Source organism: Pezoporus occidentalis, unplaced genomic scaffold (assembly GCF_034315485.1).
Source record: "Pezoporus occidentalis ecotype Australia unplaced genomic scaffold, CSIRO_AGI_Poc_V1 ctg108, whole genome shotgun sequence".
Classification (NCBI taxonomy): domain Eukaryota; kingdom Metazoa; phylum Chordata; class Aves; order Psittaciformes; family Psittacidae; genus Pezoporus; species Pezoporus occidentalis.
The window spans coordinates 2,641,800-2,650,433 of NW_026912865.1; positions in this window are offsets into that span (position 1 = coordinate 2,641,800).

An 8,634-nucleotide genomic window follows, 5' to 3' on the forward strand; every position below is an offset into this window, starting at 1 on the left:
CTCCATATGTTTAACATGTGGCCTAAACCCCTATTTAGGACAGATCAGTTGATCTTGATCTGAAGAAAGAGGTTTTAATTTAATTTATAAAGTTTCCCGTGGTCTCAATGCCTGTAGTCTCCAAGCAGTTTACAAATGTGTATTTATTTTCATGCAATTATCATCCCCATTTTACAGCAGGAAAACAGAAGAACAGAGACATGCAGTGATTTTAGTGCCCAATTTAAGACTCCAGGACCTAATTTGTCAGGGTACTTACCATTATGTAATTCTTCAGATATTCAGAGCAGAGCTCCCATTGAGTCCTACTGCAGCTGTGAATGCTCAGCACTTTTCCAAATCAGACCCTGGAGTCTCAAGTCAGGTATCTGTATAACTGGGAACATGCAATTAGTGACCATGTGTGCAAAATCTGGTGTAAGAACTTACTGATGTTGTATAAGAGGTATGTGGCACAAACAGGTAGGGATGCACCCAGTTCTTCAGATTGGCATACTTTAAGCAAGGTAGCTGTCATTGTTTTCCCCAGCTCCTCAACTGTACTCACACCATTCACCAGAAACCAATGAACAAAGGGCTGAGCATCTCTTCTTACACAATCCTGACTCATCTTGAGCAGGACCAGGACTGAACACAGGCAAACACAACTTCTGTGGGAAAAGAGTATGGCTTCCCCTATCCCCAGTGCACACATGAAAAGGGGAAAAAAAATGCACAGATAACTTTGGCTCTGGCACTTTCCAACTTCTACGTGTTTGCTCTGGCAGCTCACAGAGTTCTTTTTAAGAGAGTGTTTGTAGGTAATTTCCTAGGTTCTTAATGAAGCAAAGTGGAAAAACAAAAATTCTATTATGTGGCATCATATTAACACCTCTATGCCTCACAGTCTTGGGGTTAGCTCTTAGCTTTTCCATATGGACTTCTGCCCTCTGAGTTAATAGGGTAATTTGTAGCAGTACTAAATTGCCAACTTCTCTGTGGATCAGAGGATGCTTTTGCTAAGGGTTGAGACCAGAGTAGTGCCATGACCCAGAGTCCTTATGGTTCATTCCCTGCCTTGGGACAACCAGTGAAGGGGCTGTAGCCTTTAACAAATGTTTTCTTCCTCTGGCTCTGTCTTACTCGTCTCTAACCATGCCTGTCCCAGTCCTGTTCCTTCCTCATCCCTGGCTCCTTGTTTCCAGCCACTGCTTTCTCTCAGCCAGTTGTTCTTCCTGTTTCCCAGCCAGTCCCAGTTGCTCATCCTTTCTCTCTTCAAGCCTCTTACCTGAAGGTGCTGGCCTCTCTCATTTGGGTTTCAAGTCCTAACCCCTCTGGGTTCCCAAACCTAGCTCTCCACCTCCTGCATGCAGCCACTTAGCTCCATGTGTTTGCCCAGGTGCTTAGTTTCAAAGCCTTATCCCCATTTCCTCACCCAGCTGCCCTCTAGTCTCATCTGATCCCTGGTCTGTATTTCTCTGTCATCATCCTCTTCTTTTTTTTTCTCCTCCTGCAGCCACAGATGCTCCCAAGAAGTGCTGAAGTAAAAAAACATCCACTGGGATTAAGCCACTTATCATCATCCAGCATATGTCCCCGCCTTGCTCCATCTCTTTTTCATTTTAATTTACATCCCTTCAGGAGGGTCCACTTCAGTTTTGTCATAAATAAATGTGACATTTTTAGCCCTTATAGCTAAGCTGCTCTTTCTGAAAGCAGTCTGTCAGTTTAGTGTGACTCAACCCTACAGAAGTTATCAATCAGTTTTTTATGGAGCATTGTTTTCTCTGGCCAGCTAAACGCTTGTGTATGTAGTATTAACGATAATGCTGTGTTTCAGTGTTGCGTAGCTTTTTACTGGACTTTCAGTAGCAATTGGCTGGTGAGGACTGGGAGGTATGGCTATTGCCTGGATTCCTTTTTGAGCTACGTCTGAAGAAGACAGGGCAGATAGTCCTGCAAGGGTCTGCCAAGACAGACATTGATGAAAAAAAGAAATAAAAATAAGGCTGGGGGTGGGGGTGTGGGGCGCACGCTGCTGTTTGTGGGGTTCAACTTTTACAAGTAATGCTTTAAAGTTTGGGTATGGTGAAAAATTTTTATCTTCAACACAAAAAAGATATAAATAAATGTATGTACAGAGACACTAACAGAGATCCAGACATAGCCGGCCACTGACACAGCATCCTTTTAATTCATTTATGTTTTAAACCTGCAGGTTTTGCTTGATTGGTTGTTATTGAGAGTAATGGGCCTGCAAAAGAAGTGCTGTCAAGTCCCTCAGCATAAGCAAAATTTGGCTGTTATGTTTGAAAGGGTTTTGAAGAACCTTTTCTTACAGATTTGTTAATTACAAATGTGATTTCAGCTGAGGGGAAAGGGCAAGGATATCCCAGCCTGCCTGATGCCCCGCACTCTGTGATTTCAAGTTTAGTCCATCAACCCTTGAAGTCAGGGGAAGATTTGCACTCAGCTGAGGAAGTCCTTGATCACTTCATGTCAGTCCTTCAGTTTGGGCTGTACTGAGCAATGGACAGGGTGGAGTACTGGACATGAGTACAATTTTCTCTTGCCTATGCTGTTTTCCTATCACAAGCACAAGGAAAGCCCAGGGATGTGGTGGTGTAATAACCTTCTGGTTTAAAATGGTATCCTATGTGTGTGGCTCTTACCCTCATAGACACATACATTCATAAATAAAGTCAAATATATATATAAAAAAAAATGCTGACCAGTTACAAGGTAATTAGTCAACCAAATGTTCCAGAACTGTCATAAGGAGGAAGAAATAGTGATCTCAAGTTACCTCAGCCCACCGTCAATATCAGCTTGGAGTGTGAGTATGATGCTAAACTATTTCATATGCTCCAGACACAAAAGTGGAGATGGAAAGTGATGAGCTCTTTATATACCCCTTTCCAAATAAATTTGGAGAAGAGCTTAGGAGGTTACGCAGGTCCCAAATGGTTTCTGCTGCTGAAATAGCCTATTGATGCTTTATTTTTCCCTTTAGACTTTCCACTACATTAAACATTTTAAACTACCAAATATTTCTTTTTTAAAGGGGAATGGAATGAAAAGATGTCTTACATGATTTATTACAAATTCAGAGGGAAATACTCCCCTTGTAAATAGTTCTAAAAAAAATAGCATCATCAATTTAAATGTTGACATGCTTAACATTAAAGGGCTATATTGTACAGAAAAATCTTTAAGGAGAACTTCCCATTCAAAGGAATTGATTTCAGTGGGAAGTGATTGAAGTAGGGCTCGTGATTTCTGGTAGTTGATCTCTCTCTGAGCTTAACTCTGTGATTTTCAGTGCAACTTGAATCTAAATCTAACTTTTTGTGGGTCAGATTGGCTCACTCCCTGTTTCATCCAGCAGGCTCCTATGCCACAGCTGTCCTCATGCTGCAGGCACCTAAGCTGAAACTTCAATAAATATGTACTGATGTTCTGGGGACACATGGGTGCTTCAGTGCCCAGGGGATAAGCTTGGAAGCCTGAGCCCTGGCAGGACCTTAGCAGGTCCTGGGCTTTTCTTGCCTGGGCTTGAGCTTGGGGGCTTGCCTCAGCAAGTGCAAGCAAGCATAAAGCCAGGTCTAATCACATTACCAGCTGTGACTGCCACAGCCTCCCAAAATGTTCTCATCCTCACCTCCCAGCCCTCCCAAGCAGCTCACACAGACAGCAACGCAAGCCCTTCCAGAGGTGACCATGGCTTCTGGCTGCCTCCACACCCAAGCCAGCCCAGCAGCTCCCCCAAAGGAGAGGTGGTATGCATTCTCCAAGCGTTAGGGTGCCTAGGTGTTCAACACCTAACACATAAAAACCTGTGAAGCCCTTCATATTGTAAGCACAGACTAGATTTCCACTGGAAAAGCAAACAAACAAAAAAACCCAAACAACACACTATATTATTGTTTTGTGTTTATATATTTATGATTCTAAAGTTCATGTTTACTCAGGGACTTTTTTTTACCATTCAACTCAGTGTTCTAAAAAAAAAAAAAACAACAAAAAACTTCATTTAGAGAAAATACTCAGCTCTTTCTCAGTCTGTCTGCTATTGTTCAATATGAAAAGGATATTGTAAGTGCATATTCAGATGAATATGCGGTTTGGCAGCGAGTGACTATTCAGCTGCCCTGCTTTTGCCTCAGAGTTTATTCAGGTCACAAAAGAGACATAGAAGCATTTGAGTTAAGATTTATAGTTACATTAACTACATCAGAAGCTTTTTGTACTTAATATAAAACATACTGTAGCAGCTCAACATTGCTTTATTCCGCCATAGAGTCGATATTAGACATGTTACCTCCTGTCATTACTGACATTAATAGCCTCTAGAATAATGGAAAGTGAGTTGAACACCAATGTGGTAGATGTAAATGGGACTTTATGGTACACATAATTTTGAAATATCATATAAATAATGAAATTTGTGTTTGATATTTCTTTAGTAATTAAGCAATAACTCAACAAAACAAAGAACACACTAGCTTTAACACAGCATGGGTTAGATTTTGTTATAAAATCAATTAAGAAGTTGCTGTAAGAATTTAATTAAAATGCCATGAAGGATTCAATCTAGTCCTGACTTAGCAGAACAGAAACTCTTGCAGACAATTTTTAGGGGAAAGAAGGGGCCGGGATTAATTGTACAGATCTTTCCAGCATCTCACAGTGACTCTTGCAAGGCTCTAACCATCACTGAATGGAACACTGTTCTTTTGGAAAGGAAGCTGAAGTCAGCAGAAACTCAGGCAGGAAATCTTACGTGTGTGTCTTCAAGCTGCCTTCGATCTGCTCATTTGGAAATGCTTTTTTTTTCTCCAACTCCCTCAAATAATAATTTTATAAGACATCTATTTCAGAAGTTCCTCTTTTCTTCATCATTCATTCTGTGAATAGATACTCATTTTCAGCCTTTACACAGAAGTAGCTGACTGTTGGTTCCCAAAGGTCTTGCAAGACTGGAAAATGGTAGGATTGGGGTTTCTTAAGCAAATATCATCTCCAGAATGGCACACTGTCTGAAATGTTTAAGATGAGGAATATGCCTGTAATGTGTTTTTCTCTACAATCTTCCTTTTTCATCTATGCATTAATTAAGCTAACATTATCCAAATGTGCACAATCAACATATTAGCATCCTTTTTTAGATTGATGTTAATTGCCTGTTAAGGTGAACAAAGAGGAAGAGAACCCACTTTCACTTATAACCCTGATCTATTTTGAGGTCCCGAGGCTTTTCTGTTAATAATAAGACCACCAATAAATCCTCATCTCTTTGCTTTTTAAGTCTGACAGTTAGTCTTTGAAGCATTATTGTATTTATTTCTTCCAACCAGATGTGAAATTTATATTATATTTGATAGCAAACCTTAGCATCATAGAAGACACTTTTGCTAAAATAATAACACAAATGTATATTCCATCACTGAGCTGAAACTTTCCCAGGAATATTTCCAGTCCCTCCTGGATTCCAATGCTTTTTTAATATTCTTGTAACATCTTCTTTGATGCTGGTAAGTCAGGTCACTCTCATTTCACAGAGATAGAGGAGTCAGTCTTCAAACAGAACTGACACAGTAGGTTTAAGCAGGGTGACATGTAAGACCCCAGCCTGCATTTGCGAAGAGCACACTGCAAGGAGACTGTTTAAATGCTATTTGTGAAGAAAGATGGAAGTTTTTCTCTTAAAAACAGACTTGAAGAACCAAATATGTGCAAGAAACTTTATGGGTTTATGCAGATGGGAATGTGAAAATGCAATATTTAAGTTTTGTTCTTACATGTTTATTATCTTAGCCTGGAACCCTAATACAGTATAGAATTGAAAAGTAAACACTTCAGTGATTTTGAACAGTTCAGCTGTGGTACTTATGACAGAAATGCAGAACTATGCTAGTGGAGAATTCACAGGACTTTCCACGTCCCTTATGGTAGGTGAAGATGACCTAGCAAGGGCTCCTAACACCAATATCTATGGTCCTCTGTAGGGTCAGCTGCCCACACAGCTTCAGCTCCTAGCTCAAAGAAGTAAACGACTATATCTCTGAATCACTCCAACCACTGACTTTTCCCCACAACTCTCTGAAGAATATAGTATATGTCTTGAGGCTCTCAGCCATTAGAAGATGTTGGTGTGTGGATTGCAAGGTTAGAGACAGTGGCAGCTGTACTTCTGGTACACTTTCAGTACACATGGGCACCCATCTGCAATGAGCCTTCAGGATTTTGCTGGCTGTAAAAAGTGGTCATTCTTGCTGATGAAAGATTTCCATACAGAAGCAGGAGATATGGACCTTTACTCCTGCACCTAGGAGCAGGCATGCAGCATTACTCACCTCAGGGACACAGAGCTGTCCAAGAGGTAAACAGGAGGCTGAGCTGTAGCTGTCTTCTCCATGACAAGAGCACACGGACTTCTGAGCTTCCTGAAGGAACATGGAAGTGACAATAGACACAGCAAGGTCCTTCTCAAAGGCAGTTTGCCTCATTTTACCTTTCTTTTCCTATGTTTTCCAACCTGGAATAGGATGGCTCCGTGCCATTTTCAGTACCTTAAAGGTACAGTTGTTCTTTCCCTAGGGATAAACAACTGCAGAATTTGAGTAATAAGACACACTTCCACTCCTAACTCCCCATAGCACTATGGGTGATTATTGTTTTAACTGCAGGTGAAGCACCAGGCAGCATCCAGTTGTGCTCACTGTTGTACAAAATGCACAGAAAGATAAAGAAACATTTTACAAAATACTACAATCCTACATAAAGTGTGCACAGGACATAGTAGTTATAGTTATTATCCTCTTGGTGGCAGAATGAAGTCTATAAAAACGACACACTGAACACTCAAAGAACCCCAGTAACGAGTCAGTTTTACCTTCTGATCTATTTGAAAAGCCTTTATTAAAAAGATGAATGGCAATAGCAAAAATGCTGCCCAGGGAGCAGTTCTGATGTCTACTAATTGCAAACAGCCCTGCACAATGATTACATATGGTATGGCTCCTCCTAGTGAAACCTTGGACAAACTGTTGAGGACTGATTTTCTTCCAGTATTTCTACCACCTCTTGAACTGCAGTTACATAACGGGAGGAGAGAGAAAATAAAAACAGAAAGGATTATTTTCAGTTTTACTTCATAAACAAACTACTGTCTTCAGATGTCTGTGTTTGGCTGCTGCTGGCTTCTCTGTGGCTCTTCTGCATGTCTGTATTTGCCAATTACCATTTGGGCCATCATAAATCCAAGAACTGTCTCAAGGAACTCCAGAGTGAAAGCATAAGCTGCTAGAGTTTGAGCTGACAAGACAGTTGTCATCTGATATAGAGTGTAAAGCTTCTTTCACAGCTTCTGGTAGCTCCTACCCACTCTGGAAAGACCAAGTAAATCGTAAGGCAGAACTTGGCCTATGGCTTTTAAAATATTGCACTTTACAGTCATATAGAGGAAATAAATATTTTATTTGAGTTACTTCATCTGTTTATCACCATAGCTGGGTATCTCACTCAGTAAATATAATTTTTGCAGTCAGTTTAACAAGATTTGCTGTGATGATAAATTAATGTTTTAATCATAAATAAATGCCAGCAGTAAAAGTAGTAAATAAGCTCACAGAGAGATAAGAACCTTCATTTTTCAGTGAGTTAAAAATGGAAGTGAACAAACAAAAGATGTGATAGAGTTGTGAAGTTGTGTAATTTTCTGGTCTGGAAATTTTTGAAAGTTTGGGTTTACTAACCCTCCCCCCCCCCCCCCAAAAAAAAAAAAAAAAATCAAATAAAAAAAAAATCTCCCAAATAAAATAAAAAAAAACAGCTAATCTATTCATCTGTCCAATTAGAAGTCCTGACCTGCCTGGGCTTAACAGCATCTAAAAGAGAGAGTTAAAGGCAGTATACCCCATAGTTAGTGCTCTGTAGAGGTACAAAATAAATTGCACATCCCTAATAAGGTTGCTCAGTCCTCTTCCATGTGCTATGCCTGGTTGCCCCTGGTGCCTATGGTGGCATAGAAAAGGAGATGTTTGTGATAGAGAGGTGCTGCAGTTTAGAAAAAAATGGACAGTACTCCTTACACATGGGATATGGCCTATAGTAAAACCTCAGTCTTGTCTTGAAGCCAGGATAAGCCTCTGTGACCAGCTCTCCCCTGTATCCTAAATCTGACAGCGTATCTTTCCACAGCTAAGTTGGAAGCTGCAAAAAAACGGGCTGTAGGCAAAATGCTCAGACAGCAAGAATCTAAAGCTAATGACAGTCCCACTGAGTGCAAATACTTACCACTGGCACAAAGATCAGGATTACACTAATTGGCTTGTGTATTAGTTTCAGGAACAGATGCTGAAATAATTAATAAAACCTGAGTTAGTACTAAGTGACATTTAGACCCCAAAGACTTCCCTGCATCACTTCTTAACTCAGACTCTGAGTCTTGCCCCTGCCATTTCATTGTATTACCTGTGATGGTAATGCAAAGCTCCGATTGATAAACGATTGTTCTTCCCTTACAATCAGGTACAAATCTGTTATGGAAATCCAGCTGGTTATTTCTAGACTTTCTTGAAATTACTTTCTAAACACAGCTGCCTTATAGTCATGGTAAACATTCTTCACAAAGGCCAGTTTGCTCTGCAGGCC